Raw genomic sequence first — 19108 nt, forward strand, 5'->3', positions numbered from 1 at the left:
TTTCAAGTGCTCGGTCAAGGGCCTCACCTAAGAGAGGCTCAGATTAAAACCCCGCCAACCCGAACTCTAACTTCTTAACCATTTTTCTAAATAAATGATTTCCACTGTTACTAGTCGTGTTCCGTTAAATACAAATTCTGTCATTTTCCTAGACAAAAGCTGATCACTCTCAGCCCTGCAAGACCCACTTAGATGAGTTTTTCACCTCTTTTGAAGATTTCTGCCATCGCCAACTGCCAGCAAGTTTATCACTGCAGTGTGTAATTTCACTCGCCCACCTATTTCCCTGCCCCTACTTCCTGCGCCTGTGATTCCTTTCGAAGCAGGCACCTATCTCTTATGGTTCTCTTTCATTTCTCTTTGTCCATGCTTATTATTCTTCCTGTTATTTTAAAACAGAGCTAGGACAAGGACAGATAGAGGCAGACATTTTTTTCTTCTTCTATCTTTTCGTCTTATAGGGCCGGCTGTTTTAAATTATTGTTCAACAATGTCACCCTACAAGCCACTCTGTTTATTCTTGCTGGTATAATAATAATTATAATAATTGGCCCACGGCAAAGGAAAGATGCCGTATCTGTCAAAATATTTCTGCGAACACCGGAGCCGCGCTATATGGGAAGAGAGGAAGGTAGGTTTCAAAGCGAAAATAGAGAAAGTGGTGCCGTATTCTAGGGCTCCGGAGTAATTTCGACCCTTGGTTCTTTAGTGTGCGCAGACATCGTGGAGCCCAAAGACGCCTCTTCGTTTTGGGCTCCATCGAAACGCCGCCGCCGGCGGTCGGGATTGAACCCGGGTACTACAGCACAGTAGTCGGGCATCTAAACTACTGCACCACCACGGCGAGGAAGTCTCCCCGCTTTCGAAAAACTATTTTTGCTTCCTCTGCTGCCACCCTCTGTCTGTCTGCTCCATTTCTGTCTCCTAACGAGAAAGAGAGAGAGAGAAAAAACTTTATATAATGCAAAAATCTAGAGCTCCCGTGGTTGTGTCCACAATCCAGGACTCCCGCGGCCTTTGCCGCCCTGCTGGCCCGTTCAATCAGCCACAGCTGGTTTTCGACTCCGAACTGGAGAGCGCAGCCTCCCACTGCTCCGGCGGGGCGTTGTGAATTATCGGCACTGCATCTATTTTCTGGCAGGCCCATGTGATATAATAAATTGTCGGTTTCTGTCGACACCAGGGACACGTGTTACCTGTATACGATCGGATGTATCTTGCTGTATAAAGACAGGCATGGATAAGAATTTGTAGCTGCCGCCAGACACTGATGGTTCCCTGTTAACCAACTTGTGGGGCGGAGCATACCGGCTTCTGGTCCCCCGGTAGTGCACCAAAATGTCTGCGTAGGTCTCCTAACAAAAATCGATCGTCTCTCTTCAAATACCCCGTCGCGGTGGCGCAGTGCTTGAGCCGCTAGGCTGCTCTACCGAGGCAAGCTGATCTAAATACCAGATGCGGCGGCCGCTTTTCGATGGAGCGAAACGTAAGGCATCCGTGTGCTGTGCGATATAAGAGCAATTTATAAAAAAAACGCCAGATGGCTGAAATTTAAAATCCTTTATACTGCGGCGCCTCTCACAGCCTGAGTCCTTTTTAAGTGAACCCCTTAAATGAAATCAATCTGTTCCAAAACTTGGAGAGTCAGGACACATTGAATACCAATCGCTATCGTTCGTCTCTGCATTTTCTCAGTCTACTACCGACAGGATGCACTGTTCATGTTATTTCTTGTTACGAAGAGCAATACACTTTATACTGGGAAAGTACATGTCAGATGCGCTGCTCACGAATCTTGCGATTCTTACGATTTCATTACGGTGATAGGAATCTAAGGCCACCACACTCTTTCAGTGGGACTATTGCCTTACTGATTTATGCACATCGCTACCTGTGCCCCCCCTTCCGACCTAGATTCTTGAAATGTTTCGAAAACTGTAGGACATATAAAGTAAATATCATTGCATTTTTCTGGTTTCCATAAATATTTATGTGTTTCTAATCTGAGGCCTCTCGTGTTATATTGCAAACGATGCAACGAGCTAATCACTGATTATTATACTATGCTTCCTGAGTTTTCGTTCCTTAGTTTTCACAGTTCCCTATTTCAAAAACCAGTGCCACTGGGAGCCAGCGCCCCAGCGCCATACCTGATTATCGTCCCAGTATGACGCTGGACACTGGGCGCACTGGGACGCGGCATACTGGGACGCTTCGCGCTGGCGGCACTGTTCGCCCGGAAAAAAAAGCCGTGGGATAAAAAATAAAAAGTAAAAAGTAACGAAACAAGTTAGGTACATAAAAAAACTTAAAAAAGTAAAACAAACAGCCTAACAAGCGTGCCTCGAACTAAGTCCCTAGGTACATTCCAATCACTAGCTCAGCACGCTAACCACTCGGCCACGCCGAGAACTGGATTTTCTGAAAACATTTATGCATTTTATGTCAGGACCCGCATTTATAAGGTTGGGACTTCATGTTTCGCAGTCTACAGGCCATTGCTACCGCTCTAACAATTGCAACTTCTTGATCATTTTAGCTTGCTGTCTGCTCTCACGACTTGCAACTAATGTTCTGGGTGCCTATGCGTGGTATTTTGTGCACTGGAATCATTTTAACATGTGGAGTTTGACATCGCTGGCAAATTTACCAACGCTGGCTCTTGGGTGGGGCTCTGCTACCGTGGGCGTAATTTTCGCTTAACACGGAGCTTTAGTAGAAGCCTTCAAGGAAAAACGTGCGACCAAGCTTCAATACCGGCAAGCGCTGCAGCGATGACCCTAATTGCGTGTAACTAAACCTTATTTGTATATAAACATTGCGGGAAGCGTTGCGATGACCGAGTGCTCGGCTGCTTGATACGCAGAGTAAGAAGGAGCGCAAAAGCTTGAAAAACACGCCAAATATTATGTATTACAAGCGCTGTATGTTGTTCCTTTTTCTCTCATGGACCCATCGCTCGGTAAACTACTCTCTTCCTCATTTTAGTTTTTCTTTCTGCTGTTGATACTGGGCCGTGGTGCAGGCTACGCTCGCCTGCGATTGAGCCCGCATTGAACATTTTGGCAGTAATCATTGGGTTAGAGTGCCATTAAGATCAGCTGTGAAGTTGGTTATGCATGGTAGCCCACATTATTCAATTGCAGCTTTAGTAGTGCGTTAATCGTCAGTCTGTCATGAGATCGAGGCGCGGCGATCGTTGTCGCTCTCGAAACGCTCGAAACGACCTATCGAAACATGGAAACTTTAGAAAAAAGATACTGCCTTTGTTTTCTTACAAATGCGCAACGACTTCGCAGCAAAAAGCGCTTGCTTGAACCATATTTTTCATATACCCCCCTATGGTCGATTGAAAGTACGCTGTTGCCCTGTTGGCCCCTGAGGGATGCTACTCCGGCTGACGCCGCAGGCCGCACCGGCTATACTGGGACACTGGGACCAGTGCGGCCCAGCGCACATTTAGCGCTTCTCCCAGTGCATCGCGGATGCCAGCGACACACCCAGCGTCAAGTCTCATCCCAGCGTTTTTCTCCCATCGCACCAGTGCAGCCAGTGTCTTCCCGTTACTGCTCCAGTGAATATCGCAGACCTCCAGCGTGTCCAGCAGATCCAGTGGAAAGCCAGCGCGAAAATCTTACTGGTTTCGCACTGGAGACGCTGGTTTTTGCAATAGGGTTGGCAGCACTGATTACTCCATGTACTACATAAGTGACGAATGACGCAAGACAGATGTTTGTTTGTTATTTATACACAAAATTAATGCTGTAGTTTGGAAACAGCATTAATGCACAGTAACATAGGGAGCAAGAAAAAGAATACAAAGTTCAATAAAAAGGCAAAAAACAGTTGAAAGTAACATAATGTCTATTCAAAAATAGCATCTAGTCACGCACAAGAATGCTGAATTGGGCGAGTTGGTGCGTTTGCGTATATGCGGTATCTACCTGTCCTAAGTGGACATATTTGTCTACTACTCCCAACGCTTCCTTACGTATATTAAACTGCTGTTCCTTTCCAAGGCTGCTCAGCTTTACCTTAGTCTTCTGCATATTATTCTTTAGGCCTACCTTCCTGCTTCTCCTGTCTTGATCATTTATCATTAGTTGCAGTTGGTCCCCTCAGTTACTTAACAAGGCAATGTCATCAGCGAATCGCTGATTACTGACATATTCTCCATCCACCCTAATGCCTAACTGCTCCCACTGCTTGACTGAGCTCGTGTCTCCTTGCCTAACGCCTTCCTTAAATGGCAGTTTATCACTTTCTTTATGCAGAGCTACGGTTACTGTGAGCCGCTACCCATATCTTTCAGTATTTTCGCATATGGCTCACCTACACCCCGATCTCGCTTTGCCTGTATCACCGTTGTGGTTTCGACCAAATGAAATTTTTTCTCATAGTCAATGAATACATTGTATAGGGGCTGGTTATTTCCGACCAGTTTCTCAGTTCAGTTCAGTTCCGTCGCTCAGTCGTGTCCGACTCTTTGTGATCCTATGGACGATGTCTGTCACGCCACGCCTTTCGGTCTCTCACTATTTTCCTAACATCACATTACTTCATCTGCAGCGCCTCGAGAATGCCATCTAACCATCGCGTTCGCTGCTTACCCTTTCTCCGGGGACCCTCAATCTTTCCCAACATCAAATCTTTCTACAGCGACTCCTCTCTTCTCACCACATCACCAAGGTAGCTGAGCTTTAACTTTAGAATTTTACCCTCCAATGAGCAGTCAGGGTTATGGTCGACAATATGGACTGATTTGATCTTCTGGCAGTCCAAGGAACTCTCAAGAGTCTCCGCCAGCACCACATTTCAAACGCGTCAATTCTTCGGCGGTCAGCCTTCTTCACAGTCCAACTCTCGCATCCATACATCACAACTGGAAAGATAATAGCATGAGTGATACGGATCTTGGTTGGCAGACTAATGCCTCTGCTCTTTACTAAGTGGTCAATGTTAACCATGGCTCTCTTTCCCAGAAGCAGGCGTCTCCTAATTTCATGGCTGTAGTCTACTTCCAAGGTAATCTTGGAGGCCAAGAAGAGAAAATCTGTCACAGCTTCCAGTTCTTGTCCCTTGATGCTCCAGGACTTGATAGGGCAAAACGTCATTACCTTTGTCGTTTTAATGTTCAGTTTAAGCCCAAACGTCTCACTCTTTTCTTGTACGCGCATCGGAAGTTTCTTGAGTACCACTTCACTTTCTGCCATTAAAGTGGCATCATCCGCATATCTAAGGTTGTTGATATGTTTTCCAGCAAACTTCCCTCCAGCTGAAAACTCGTCGAGACCGGCCTTCCCCATGATGCACTCTGCATATAGGTTAAATAGGCAGAGCGACAGTATGCAGCCTTGTCTCACGCCTTTCTCAATCAGAAACCAATCAGGAAGACCATGCCCACTTCTGTCTGTGGCGTCTTGCCCTTCATACAGGTTACAGAGGAGAGAGACGAGGTGAGTTAGAACTCCCATCTCTTGGAGAGCTTGCCACAATCTGCTGTGATCTACGCAGTCAAACGCTTTCGCATAGTCAATAAAGAAAAGTAGGTGGGTTTCTGGAATTCTCTTGCTTTTTCCATGGTCCAGCGAAGGTTGGCAATCTGGCCTCTAGATCCTCTGCCCTTGCGAAACCCAGATTTCACGTCCGGAAGCTCCGGTGACACCGATTGCTGTCTGTACCTCGCGAATAGACATCCGAGGCGTAATTTTCCCCGGCTGCTGTGCTCTCTAAGTGTTCCAGATACCTTACACTCGGTTTACATTTCCTCCAGGAGTATGGCGCTGTGATCACCTTAAGGACCTAATCGTATCGTTTGTCGCCCACCGCACTCTTGAAGCCGAACCTTGGCAACACATATAGAAGCTTGAGTCTGTGACGATCACGATGTGATAACGTCAAGATCGAGCATGTTTGTGACTGGAGTGCGATAGCAGCCCCCGAACTCGTGGCATCGCCGAAGCCAACATGTCGCTGCTTCTGGGTCGACAGGCGAACCGAGCTTTTGGTGACGAACTTCGGTTGCGAGCAAAACAACGATTGAGTATTTTGAAGAACTCCCGGACTGCGCAGGGCAGTGCGCGTTGTCAGAAATCACAAACTCATTAGAAACACCGACTAGTGCAATTAAAACTGACGTCCACCTGGACATCCTGCCTAATCAAAAACCCTGCCTAGACATCATTATCAACTCTTTCCGGGATGGCTTTGCAACGACCTCCAGGGTTAGGCGGCGGTGGTGGTGAAAATATTTATTTTAATACATATAGGTATATACACTAGGTGGGATGCCTAGACAGGCACTCCATTGGCGTTTGCCGCAGCCCGGGCGCGCTGCGTTAAGACCTTTTGGGCCTCTAGGGTGCAGCAGCCGGACAGGGTCGCCTCCCAGTTCTCTCGTGTGGGGTTGGGGGTAGGGGGCAAAGATGGGTTTTGCTGGCAGGCCCACAGCATGTGGTAGGTGTCAGACACCTCCGCACAATGCGAGCACAGCCCGTCGAATTGCGGATCAAAATGTTTTAGAATAGCCGTGCACAACATTGTATTGGTGAGCAGGCGCAGGAGCACCCGCTCGTTAGCCTTCCCCAGCCCTTTGCACGGGGTGGGAAGAGTTTGGTGTGTAGATCTGTAATATTCACATATTTCTTTAAATTTGTAAACTGGGCTGAAATAAAAATCCTGGTCCGCGTCGGGTCCCGTGGGAAATGCCCGAAGAGAAAGCGCGCGGGTGGCGGCGTCGGCTGCCTCATTCCCTTGGAGACCTTGGTGACCTGGAGCCCAAACGAGAGATCGGTACGGGGATCCGAATCTCGACTGCAATTTTGGTATATGCGGTAAGCTAGGGGAGCAGTCCACCCTTGCTGGACATTCCGACAAGCCCCTCGCGATTTGGTTATGATGTACTTGGAGGAGGAGTCAGAGGCTGCGAGGGCGATGGCAACCTCTTCTGCGCCGCTCACAAAGCATCGAAATATAGTCGACGACAACCAGAGACCATTACGTCAGTCGCCTTATCGGGTCTTTTCAAAGGAACGGGATCCAGGACGACGTGATCCTGCCGTCGACGAGCGCATGGGCGTCGCCTGTTGTCCTTGTGGCAAAGAACGATGGGACCCTACGGTTCCGCGTCGATTCATCATCATCATCATCAGCCTGATTATACCCACTGCAGGGCGAAGGCCTCTCCCATATTTCCCCACTTAACCCGGTTCTGTGCTAGCTGCATCCACTTGACCCCTGCGAACTTCTTAATCTCATCCGCCCACCTAACTTTCTGCCGCCCCCTGCTACGCTTTCCTTCCCTTGGAATCCAGTTTGTTACCCTCAGCGACCATCGGTTATCCTCTCTTCGCACTACATGTCCTGCCCATGTCCATTTCTTCTTCTTAATTTCTACTAGAATGTCTGCGTCGATTACCGCCGTTTAAACAAGGTTACCAAAAATGATGTTTATCCTCTACCGCGCATTGATGACTCCCTCGACCGTCATCGCCACGCCAAATACTTCTCATCGCTCCGCTCAATTTACGCAGATAGAGGTGGACGAACGCGACCGGGAGAAGACCGCCTTTATTACCCCGGACGGTTTGTAGAAATTTTGGGTGCTCCATTTCGCCCTATGCTCGGTTTGTATGACGTTCCAGCGGATGCTGGACACTGCTTTCTGACCTGAAATGGCAGTCTTGCCTTGTGTACCTGGATGACGTTATTTTTTCCGACACTTTCGAGAAACACCTGAGCCGCCGGCGCGCCGTCTTTTAAGCCATTCGTTCAGCCGGCCTGTCGCTTAAGCCAGAAATGTGCCATTTCGGTTTCCAAGAGCGGAAGTTTCTGGGCCACATTGTGAATGCCAAGGGTGTTAGCCCAGACCCAGACAAGACAGCAGCCCCCCCCCCCCCCCCCCCCCATAGCTGCTTTATAGATTCCAACCGACAAGTGAAGCGTGCGTTGTTTTCTGGGTCTTCGTGCCTACTATCGGCGTTTTGTGAATAAATTCTCGCGCATAGCTGAGCCCCTAGCTCACCTCCCTAAAGAGAACGAACCTTTCTGCTGTGGTCAAGAGCAAATAACGGTCATTTGAGAAACTACGAACTCATCTACAAAGGGCACCTATACTTAGTCACTTCGACTAGCAAGCCGACACAACGCTGCAGACAGACGCAGGTAACGCCGGCCTGGGAGCAGTCCTCGTACAATGCCAGGATGGTTTGGAAAGCGTAATCGCATACGCAAGCCGCACCTTAGGTGCGAGGTGAACTACTCCACTACCGAAAAGGAATGTCTTGCTATTGTGTGGGTAGTGACAAAATTTCGCCCCAACTTGTATGGCCGGCCTTTTCGATTAGTGGGCGATCACCACCCACTCTGTTGATTGGCGAACCTCAAAGATCCTTCAGGGTGCTAGCACGCTGGAGCCTTCTACTTCAAGAATTTAGTGTTATCATCGAGTATAAATCAGGCAAGACGCACAGTGATGTAGACTGCTCGTCCCGCGCGCCTCTTCAGCATAACAGCACTGAGCTCAACGACGATTCTTCATTTCTTGGCGCCATCTCCGCTGACACATTGGCCCAACAACAAAGAGACCACCTTGAACGACGGCATCTTATTGAGTACCTAGAAGGAAATAATCCCACTCCGCCGCCAATCTTCTCGTGCGGATTGTTATCCTTCTGTTTACGAGACAAAACCCTGTACAAGAAGAACTACGTGTCGACGAAAACTAATTAATTACCTTCTCATCATACTTCAGGCTATTCGCGACAAAGTCCTGCAGGCGTCCCATGACGACCCTTCTTCTGGTCACCTGGGTTTTTCCCGAATGTTTGCATGCATACGCCAGAAGTATACTGACCTAAGTTCACTGCGGTAATTATGCGCTACGTCAAAACTTGCCGGCAGAACCAACGTCGAAAGACGCTGCCGACTAAGCCAGCCGAACTGCTACTACCTATTGATCCGCTGCAAGTCTCGTTCCGATAAGTCGGCAGGATTTACTCGGCCCGTTTTCAAAGTCCTCTCTCGGTAATCGGTACATTGTGGTCGGCACGGACTACCCCAGCCGTTACTGTGAAACTAAAGCTCTCCCCGCTGAATCGCTGCTGAAATTGCGACGTTTTTTTATGCAGAGCATTATACTTTGTCATGGTGCACCCGCAGTCATGATAACTGACAGTCGAACAGCTTTCACCTCGGCGCTTACGCAGGAAGTTATACGACTCAGTGGCACAAGCCACCAAAGAATAACCGCTTATCACCCACAAAAAATGGGCTCACCGAACGACTTAATAACACAACTGCGGATATGATTTCAATCTATGTTGACAAGGACCATCGAAACTGGGATGCAATACTTCCCTAAGTCATCTTCGCGTATAATACTGCGCCGCAAGAAACGATGCACTTCACTGCGTTTCGTTTAGTCCACGGCCGCGAGGCCACGACTATGATGGACGAAATGCTGCTTCCTGATAGTGCTAATCCCGCAGTCATGGGTGCTGATGAATTCGTTCTGCATGCCGAGACCGCTCGACAACTTGCTCTACAGCGTATCCGGTGCCAGCAAGAAAAAGAATCTCACCGGTATAACCTACGTAACAGAAATGCGAGTTACGAGCCCGGAGAACGAGTTTGGGTTGGAGCCCAATCCGTGTAAGAGGGCGGTGTGAAAAGCTGCTTCGGCGAAACTTTGGCCCGTATGAGGTAGTCCGCCAATTCAGCGAGATGAACTTTGAAGTTCTTCCCCAGGGAACTGTTTGTTCCTCTCGACGGCCAACGTCCGAAGTGATTCATGTTGCACGAATGAAACCCTACCATGCTCGTTAGCCGCTTGTTCGCCCAGCCACCCGATACAATCGATGTTCCTTGTTGCTCGGATCGCTAACAGCACCGAGGACGGCGCCTTTCAAATAGGGGAATTAATGCCACATTACTAATCACTCTCGTGGGGCGTCATGCGGCCAGACTGGATTACTGACGTTTTTGCGGGCCCTAACCACGTTCGTGACCCGGAAGACAACCTTCGTCTTTCCCTCTTTCGAGCTCCCTCCAGCCTTGCCGCGTCCCAGTGCCGCGTCATTGTGAATAAACCCGCCTTCTAACCTTCTGGCTTTTTGACGGTGACAATATCATACCAATCACCGGCATGTCACATCATCTATAGGTGATTTCGTCTAGCTTTAGCGTCCGTATCGGCGCTGCGGCCTACGTCAAAAAACTCTTGGCCCATTATGACGGGCCATATGTGGCGCTCAGAAGGATAAGTGCTTTAGCTTCTAAAATACTCCGCCTGATCGCACCAAGTTATCGGCCTGCGAAAACTGAACTGTGCCACGTCGCTCATTTGAAGCCGTGTCAGCTATCAACCTATTGACACCCAGAGGGCTTCGCCATAAAATTGCGTCTTGTGTCAATGCTGTTTTTCTGTGGCCAGGGAAAGCGGCCTGAGGGCCATGGTTCCTAAAGAAATTATTCATTCTTTGGGTTCGTTTTATATCAGTACCAAATTTATTGGGAGTTAGGTCAAAATAGCCGATTCCAAAATGCTTTAGCGTATGCTCTACATATAGCGTGGCTAAACATATAAGAGAGTTAAAAAAATGGGATAGGTTAAAAAAGAGACTTGTTAATTAGAAAATAATGTTGCCACATTGTTACAAACTCCTTTCATGTGAGCTGGTTCATTTTTAGCGGCAATGTTATTTATACATAAAATATTATTTATGCATTTAAAAGTGCTCATTTCTGGGCCTGTAATTTTTGTGAACAAGCAGCTCAAATTGTGATTACAATTTGGAAGCGGTTCCCAATTTGGAAGCGGTTCTTCATATCCCGACCGTAGCTGATAGAGACGCAGGCCTATTGAGGCCTTTGCACACGTATATACTACAACATTTGAGAACTCCTAGTCAGGGAGTGTGCATCAAATCCTATTCTTACCTTTAATGCCGTCGTATATTCCTTCGGCATCGCGGATCCCAATTTTATGGCTGGAAGAAAGAGGACGAACATGCTTAGAGACACGCGTCTAGAGAAGCGGCTGAAGTGTTTCTTCTGTATCGCTACCGATAATAGCATTTTTTATTGAACACAAATTCAATAACGAAATATATTATGCTAGCAGAAGTCAGCTTAATCGAAAAAATTAAAAATGACAGAATGCAGCTGTTTTCTTCGCATTACACAGAGGTCTTAAAAATGAGTCGTAGGGCCAAAACGAATCCCATAACTTTGCTACGCATTACTAATATGTTCAGTAATCTATGCTTACAAAACCGGGCATGCGACCTGGATTAGGGTAAATGGAATTTTAGGGCGTTTGTTATTTCTCTCAGCCGCTATACTCATAAAAGGGAAGCAACGTTGTGAGAAACCGTGCTCTTTGAACAACATTACACCCTCACTTTCGCACAACGTCTTTAATGTCCGACATGAATGGCTGGCATTATCCGTTTAAATATTATCGCAAGGTGAATAACTCGTACATTGGAACACGAGGCACATGAAGGCAGGCCATGGGTGATGCGGTGAATAGCATTCCTTAACTGGGTACTGAAAATCCTTCCCTTTCTCGTTTGACACAATTTTGTCGCGGAAGCTACACTACTGTAGGTTTTCAAGCCGTCGACGTGGGACTGTGGCATTGTGGCTAGAGCTGCCAACTTGAGTCTACCGTTTCACATGGGACGGTCACGTCAGAATCAGCCTACCAGAACATAGGTATTCACGTGACCCCTACAGGCCACTAAGGCAAGTTCATACGGCTTGGTTAAAGCGAGATTTTATATATGGGCTGCTAGCCTACGCTATGGCGTCATACCCTTAAAGACAGAATTTAGGTGTCCCCCGTATTTAAATACAATAAACGTGTTTACCACCGCCATCTAATTCGCCGGTGAACTTTGATGCGTTCAGCGTAACGCTGATTGTGTTTGCTGCAACGCTTGGTAGCTCGCAGCCAGAGTTATCACTCCACAATCAGTTAAGCAGCATTGAACCCGTGTAATTCTTTTAACATTGTATCTGCAGTGTCAGGAAAGGAAAAGATGGAAATATCTAAATGATCTTCAGCCCCGCGGTGCTAGGAATTGTAGGCTAATACAAGAAAAATACAAAGAAGAAAAGAGGTAAATAAAAACGAAGGTCAATTGTTGGGCGAGTTGGTGACGATGTTCCGTATCGACAGCGCGATAAACGGGACAAGAGAGAAAACATATAACGACAAACAGCGCTGTAAGGTCGTCAATAGTGCATGTTTACTCGGGTTTTCCTTTTGTGTGTTTGTGTGTTTCCTCCCGTTTCGGAGAGCCGGCCCGCGAGGCGCGCGGGTGTAGTGGAGCCCGTACCCAGGTAGGGGGACCTTTTTCTTGTTTTTGTTTACAGTGCGAAGTGTCTCTGCGTGTGCGCGTTGTCTGTTTTATGTTTTTGTTGAGGGGCGGGGGGTCTCGCGCATTGAAAGGCGCTCGGCCGTTCTTTGTTTGGCCTGGTGCTTAGCGCGCGAGGCTCCGAACGCCGTCGGCGGACCCCGTCGAGTGCCCGTTGGGTGTTGTTTTTTTTTCTTTGGTATGTGTAACGGGCAGCCGTAAATCTCGTGCGCGCCCTCGAGAGTGGAATGCCAGGGGTGGAAAGGCCGGGGTTGGGACGCTTCGGCGAACTGGACCTCGGCTACGATTTTCCACGAATCTGTGTGAACGGGGGACACCAAGGACGTTTTCACGGAAACGTGGGACTGCGCGAAAACGACGAGGTGCGATGGGTAGCCCGGGGAGTTTCGGCCCGAGCGAAGGAGAAGACTGACGGTCTCCCGTACGCTCGCTTGGGACGACGGACTGTCCTAAGCCGGAGGGCGACCCAACTCACTGTCTCTTCTGTTCTTTATTTCGACTGTGCTGTGCTTGTTTATCCAACCAACCTATTATTTTAATTAAATCACTTTGTTAATTTATTTCGGCCCATTGAAATTCTTTCGGCGAAGCAAGGAGACGGGACCATCAACAACAACAAGACGAAAAAAAAGGAACTTCAAGAAACAACAAAAAGAAGTTTACTAGCGCTGTACTTGTCGTTATATAATAAAAAAACTAAGACCAAAATAAATAACACAAGACAAAAAAAGAAACAAATGACCTAGTAGTACGAGTGTGTCGTGAAATATTACCCAAAAAAATAGCAGAGAACAATGGGCAATTGATTTAGTGACCAGAACTGAACAGAGAAATAAAGACCTGAAGCAAACACAAGCAGCAATGAAATAAAAGAAAAGCAAGTATAAAAAAGCTTAGAACATTTAAAACCAGTGAAAGAGAAGAAGAAGTGATTTCGTGCTATGCGGCTTCATCGCTCCTCTGAAAATTCTTGCCGTCCTTGTAAGCACCTGTTCTGTCTCCAGAGAAGTGGATCCTCTACTTCCAAGGAAGCTCCAGACGTCCTCTCGGCGTCTGGTTGCGAGACCTCCAGCGCATGCTACCCATGCATGATTGCCGCTCAGATCGGCGAGGAGGCTAGGCCTAGTGCTGCCGCTGCCACGCTGGCAAAGGTAGCTTCGCCAGAATTGCTCGCTGCAACTTCTGCCCTGCCGTCGACACTTCAACCTGACCATCGGCCTCAGGTCCAGCTTGGTGCTCCCGCACCAGCTGGACCTGAGTTACATGCCGAGATGGACATCCAACAGTACGACATGAGGAGAGATGCTCTCCAATGGACTTACCGGCACCACCATCCGTGTCACCGAGCACCCGTGCCCCTCACAAGCGTCCTTAGTAAGATAATCAAACGAATTCGTCTTCGGCAAGTGGTGGCTATCAAGGAAAGCGCTCCTGTTTAACTATCGAAAACCAGGTTGCACCTACACCGGGATAGACATCTTATAAAGTGGCGATTAAATCTCTAGCCAACAAAAGCCTGACCGATATACCAAACAGGATCATCCACGCGGACGCGTGTCTCGAAACGAGGTTTTCGGGGCTTCATGGCAAGGAAGAAGTCAAACACTATAGCAGTGTGGCTCCCGACACTTACCTGTGGTGGAACGTATCCAAACGCTTAGTTGTATTTCAGTAACAAGTGAGATCTCAGTGTCTGTGCAAGGGTATCTAGTTGAAGGCTCCGACTTGCAGCTTTGCGTCGGTTACAACGTCGACATAAACGGAGATCAAACGACCCTTCAACGTGAGCTCTACTGCCCAACGCACCTAGTCATACAGGCGCGATACATAGGAAAGGGGCGTTCCTGCATGATCACCTTGCAGGGTCCTCCGACACTCCCAGCCTGTTTGTACTACTACGGCTACATATTAAGGCCGCAGCCGTATAAACCGAGTACGGTTTGCAGTTGCAACTGCTTCCGGGCAGGGCACATGCGCAAATCTTGCGCTTTTACTACTGCCGATGAAGGAGCGTCAGAAGGAAAGTTTAAGTATCGATGCGGCCTTTGCAAATCGGACGACCACGAGATAACATCTCAAAGTTGTCCGACAAAGCAAAATCCAACGCAGAAAGCTCGTCTTCGGAACGCTAAGCGTTGGCCAATAGAAGACATGACACCAGTGCAGACATCCAATAACTTTGCAGCTCTCCAGTGGGATGCTGACGAGTGGCCAGAGCTTCCTGAGCCCGCTTCGAATGCACCTCCAGCTAAGAAAAACTCTAACGATACGGTGCTCAAGAAACGCCGTCGACAACAGCCAATACAGCAGCGTACTGATCTACCAGACGACGATACGGCTGTAGTGGATGAGCAAATTAATCGTCTCTTAGCAGAGGTCTCTAATCTCCGACAACCCCTCGATATGCTTGCTTGACGTCGGTGAGCTGCAGAAGTAACCGCGAAATATACCAATTGCCCAGCACCGCCGCCTTCATCCCGCGCAACAGCGCCATTTGCTGCCTCTTTCCAGTGTACCAAATAGGCCAATGATAACTCTGCAACATCGCTGCTCCGCTATATGGTCAACTAGCTGTCCAACCTGACATCTGTGATATTTCATCGCTTGGACTAGCACGCGAAAATGGCGAAATCCGGTCGTCCTGGTGTAGTACAGTGGAACTGTCGAGGCATTTCCATAAAAGTGGCCGAGCTCAAGATCCGGCTCCGATTGAACAAGCTTCGGATGTGGGCTATGTTACTTGAGGAAACGAACGCCTTGCCATCAATTCCGGGCTTCAGCGGCTACGTGTCTCCGTCAATGACCAACCGTCGCGTGCAGACTGCTTCTCCCGCGGGAAAGGCGGCAGTATATGTTGAAACGCGTATTCCTCATGTGCGCCTTTCTCTCGAAAACTGGTGCACGATATACCAAGAGGTAGTAGTAGTTGCTGCGAAATTTCTGAAAGGAACCGCTCTTGTCTCATATTACGTTCGACCAGCTGGAGGCGCACCTTCCCATATTAATCTTGGCTGGCTATTAAGTGTTCGTCGGCAATACCCCGGGTGTCCAATTTTGGTTGGAAGCGACTTAACGCCCCTCACCCGGATTGGGGTATCCGACTGCAAGCCCTCGAGGTAGGCGCGTGCGGGACGCCTTCACTGATGCCCTGTTTGTTCTGCTTAATCAACCTGGGACAGCAACATGGCCTGTGCGTCACATACGTAGTGTTGCCTATGATCCAGACGACGTGGTGGTTGGGCGCGGGAACTCCCTCATGGCACATGTAGCCAGACTGCTGGGGAAGTGATCACCACCCTATCATCATCGGTCTCCATCGCTCCCGTCTCCGCCGTTTACGCCGCAAATGTTCTGTGATCAACTAGGACAGCTTTGGCTCATGTCTCGACAGTATGTCTAGATTCGCCGTCACTCTTTGTTGACCGTATGCAAAGAGCGCTAACCAGCGCTACGACTACTACCTGGATTGATGTAGGTCGACCGAAACCAGATCTCGGCCTGCTTAACTTGTGGGCAGCTCGCCGTCAAGCTGAGCTGGCTGCTACGCGAGACCCTACTTCGAGGAAGGCACGTATACAACTGAATTATCGTACTGCGAAGGCTCGGAGATAAGAACGCGATTTGCAGCCACGTATTTTTTATCAGGCCCAGTTCCAGCATCTTACAAGAGCACAATGGGATCGCCTTGAAGCCGTAAATCGAGAAGCTGTGAGGACCATAACTTGACTTCCACGAGTCGCACCGGTCGTAGCGTTACAGGAGTATCCGCAGCTCAACACCATCGATGAACTGGTGCAGCAGCGCCGTGATGCTCGCAGACTTAAGGCCACTTTGTCACATTCCACACAAGCACTGAGGGCGTATGAAACGGCACACATTATTGTTTAGCCACCTGCGCCACTTCTCCCTTCCTGGAAATTTGTACAGTTAGGAGACAACAAGCCAACTGACATCCGCAGACCAACGTCTGCCAATTCGGCAACGTTGCTTCGCCAGAAATTTGAAGAGAAAGATACTCACCTGCCTCAAGATTCCGTAGTAGTGTACGTGGATGGAAGCCTGCAACGCTTTGAAGCCGAAACAGCAATCTACTGTCCACGGAGACCTAGCCTAAATCAGACCTCTACGTTTCAGCTTTCGGAACCACTTATAACCTTCTGCGCTGAGCTCGTGGCAGTTCAGGAGGCACTCTGCTCCGTGGCATCCATAACCATGCTCCCTACAACCCACGTTGTCATCCGGACTGACGCACTTCAAGCAGTATGTCTGCTCCAACATCTCAGCCGCTGCCTTAAATTTGCCAAGATATCGATCATCGCGCGGCGCGCCTCCCCCAGTCAATACGCATTGAGGGGATCCCACGGGATCTGCTGCCTTCCCAAAGTCAAGCTGATTTACCAGCTCGCCTTGTGAATCAAGACGCATCAATCCCACGGCTCCTCGAAGTAGACGACGCTACACTTCTTCTGTCAAGAAAAGAACAACTTCGGCGCCGCATACGCGCACTTATCCCTCCGTGTGCGATATTCCTTCCCCGCAATCTCACCCGTGCAGAGCAAGTTGCGCTTAGGAGGATCCGTGCCGGTGTTGCCCTTGCAGCAGCTGTCACTAGGACGTGGTCATACTTCCAACATTTATATCCCCGCCCAGAGTGCCCGATCTGTAAAAACGAAGATGTTCAGGCCGACGCCTAACAACTTTGTCATTTGGAATTTGATAACTTTCACTATGCAGAACTACGCTTGCTGTGCAGCCACTGCACATATCTTTCAGTATTTTCACATATGGCTTACCTACATCTTGGTCTCGCAATGCCTGCATGGCCGCTGAGGTTTCTACCAAATAAAATGCTTTCTCATGGTTGACGAATGGTATGTATATGGGCTGGTTATATTCCCAGCAATTTCCATCACCTGGTTTATAGTGTGGATATGATCGATTGTAGGGTACCCTTAGGAAATTGGCGCGATCCTTTGGTTGATTAAACTCTAAGGTTGTCTTGGCCTTATTGGTCTATAATTTTTCAAGTCCTTAGCGTCGCAATCTTATGAAACACGATAATGTTAGCATTCTTCCAACATTCGGGTACCATCGATGTCATCAGGCATTGTTTTACAGGGTGGTCATTTTCGCAGCAGTATATCCTCTCTGTACTTCAACAAATCATTATTTACATGATCCTCCCAACCGCTTTCCCCTTTTTTATAGCTTCTAAGGCTTTCTTAGTCTCGTCCTCCTTTACTGGCGGAACCTCTGATTCCTCTTCAGTACAGCCAATTTCATTCTTGTCCTGACTACTATAGCTCCATAGTATATGGCTCTGTAGATTTTCCATGGGACAAGGTATACTGTATGATCCGTAGGTAGACCTCTTGCTGAGCTAAAGTCTTATAAGAGAAAGGTGTAGACGTATGTAGCCTAAACACGCAAGGTACAACACTGAAAGCGTTTGTCAGGTTGACTGAAAATCCCAGGATGCCGTACATAAACCTCTGAGATAGCGGGAGGCGCCAGATAAAACGTTTGCATTCCTCTGAGCGGTGTTAAATCGTATTTTGGCTTGTCAGTCGTCGTCGTGCTGGATAATCACGGCGCCAGGACGTTATTACAGATATAATTTCGACTTTCTCGTTTGGAGCAAGTGGCATGGACCACTGTGAAGCTACAAAGTAAAGAATTGTATTTCATTTAGGGTACGGAATATATTACTGAGGGGAGAGATCAATACAATACGAAATATTATAAATAACTAGCAAGAATAAACGACGTAAAAGAAAAAGAATCAAAAGATGCAGTTGCAAATGATGATAAGCAGAGAATACCAAAATACAAAGTGCACGATGGTAAGTTTACATGCATAAAGAATAAGCAGTTCAACGTTTCTGAAAATTGCTACCGTAATAAGAACACAAACAAAAATGCTACAGAAAATAGGAAGAAAAACAAACACTCGAAGTCGCTTCTAAACGTATAAGCGTTTGTTATAGTTCGATAACTTCTTCCACTGCTTGCTACTTTTGGGAAAATTGAGTTAGAAACCACCAAATTGTTAAAATATGGTATATGCTAACTTTCTGAGTATGGTCTAGCCACGAAGAAATAAATGGTTCTCGGTTGATATAAACACTGTGTAAAAAATATTTTGATAATAAATTTCGTAGAAGAGCAAAATTCGGGCGTGTTTTTGACGATCTTATAATAGGAGATGTTTTGATAGTAGTTTCATTTGTGTTACGCTAGCTCTCTTTTTTTGAAATTATGATGAAGCGAGCTGAGCGTTTTTCCAGTGTCTCAAAACTCTGCGTTAGTGAGACGTGAAATGGGTCTCTTATTGGTGCAACGTACTCAAGCTGTCATTTAAAATAAGTTGCGTACAACATTTGATTGGTGGTTGATGGTGCATTAGTAAAGGTTCGACCCAAATACCTCTGACTATGATAAGCTTTATAGAATTCCACAGGGTGAAACAGAACATCTGTACCGCTGAGCATCTAATTCTTGTTTTGTGAAATAAGGGGCTATAAAATGAGTGACCTCTAAGAGAAATTAATAACAAATATATTCAGCTCCGGAGGGAAAGGGGCCGATAGTATTTGCAGCAACTCGGCGTCACACTTAGTAAAGGTTCGACCCAAATACCTCTGACTATGATAAGCTTTATAGAATTCCACAGGGTGAAACAGAACATCTGTACCGCTGAGCATTTAATTCTTGTTTTGTGAAAT

General features: G+C 47.6%; 1 long non-coding RNA gene across 1 annotated transcript in view; it reads right to left on the reverse strand.

Moving 5' to 3' along the window:
- The window catches only part of LOC146175122 (uncharacterized), a 43185-nt gene extending 32195 nt beyond the window's left edge, over positions 1-10990 (reverse strand). Inside the window, exon 1 of the long non-coding RNA XR_014701834.1 lies at positions 10939-10990. This is a non-coding gene — a long non-coding RNA (uncharacterized LOC146175122). The remainder of the gene's footprint in view (positions 1-10938) is intronic.
- Between the last annotated feature and the right edge of the window lie 8118 nt (positions 10991-19108).

Source organism: Amblyomma maculatum, chromosome 11 (assembly GCF_055883805.1).
Source record: "Amblyomma maculatum isolate TAMU_Amacu chromosome 11, ASM5588380v1, whole genome shotgun sequence".
Classification (NCBI taxonomy): domain Eukaryota; kingdom Metazoa; phylum Arthropoda; class Arachnida; order Ixodida; family Ixodidae; genus Amblyomma; species Amblyomma maculatum.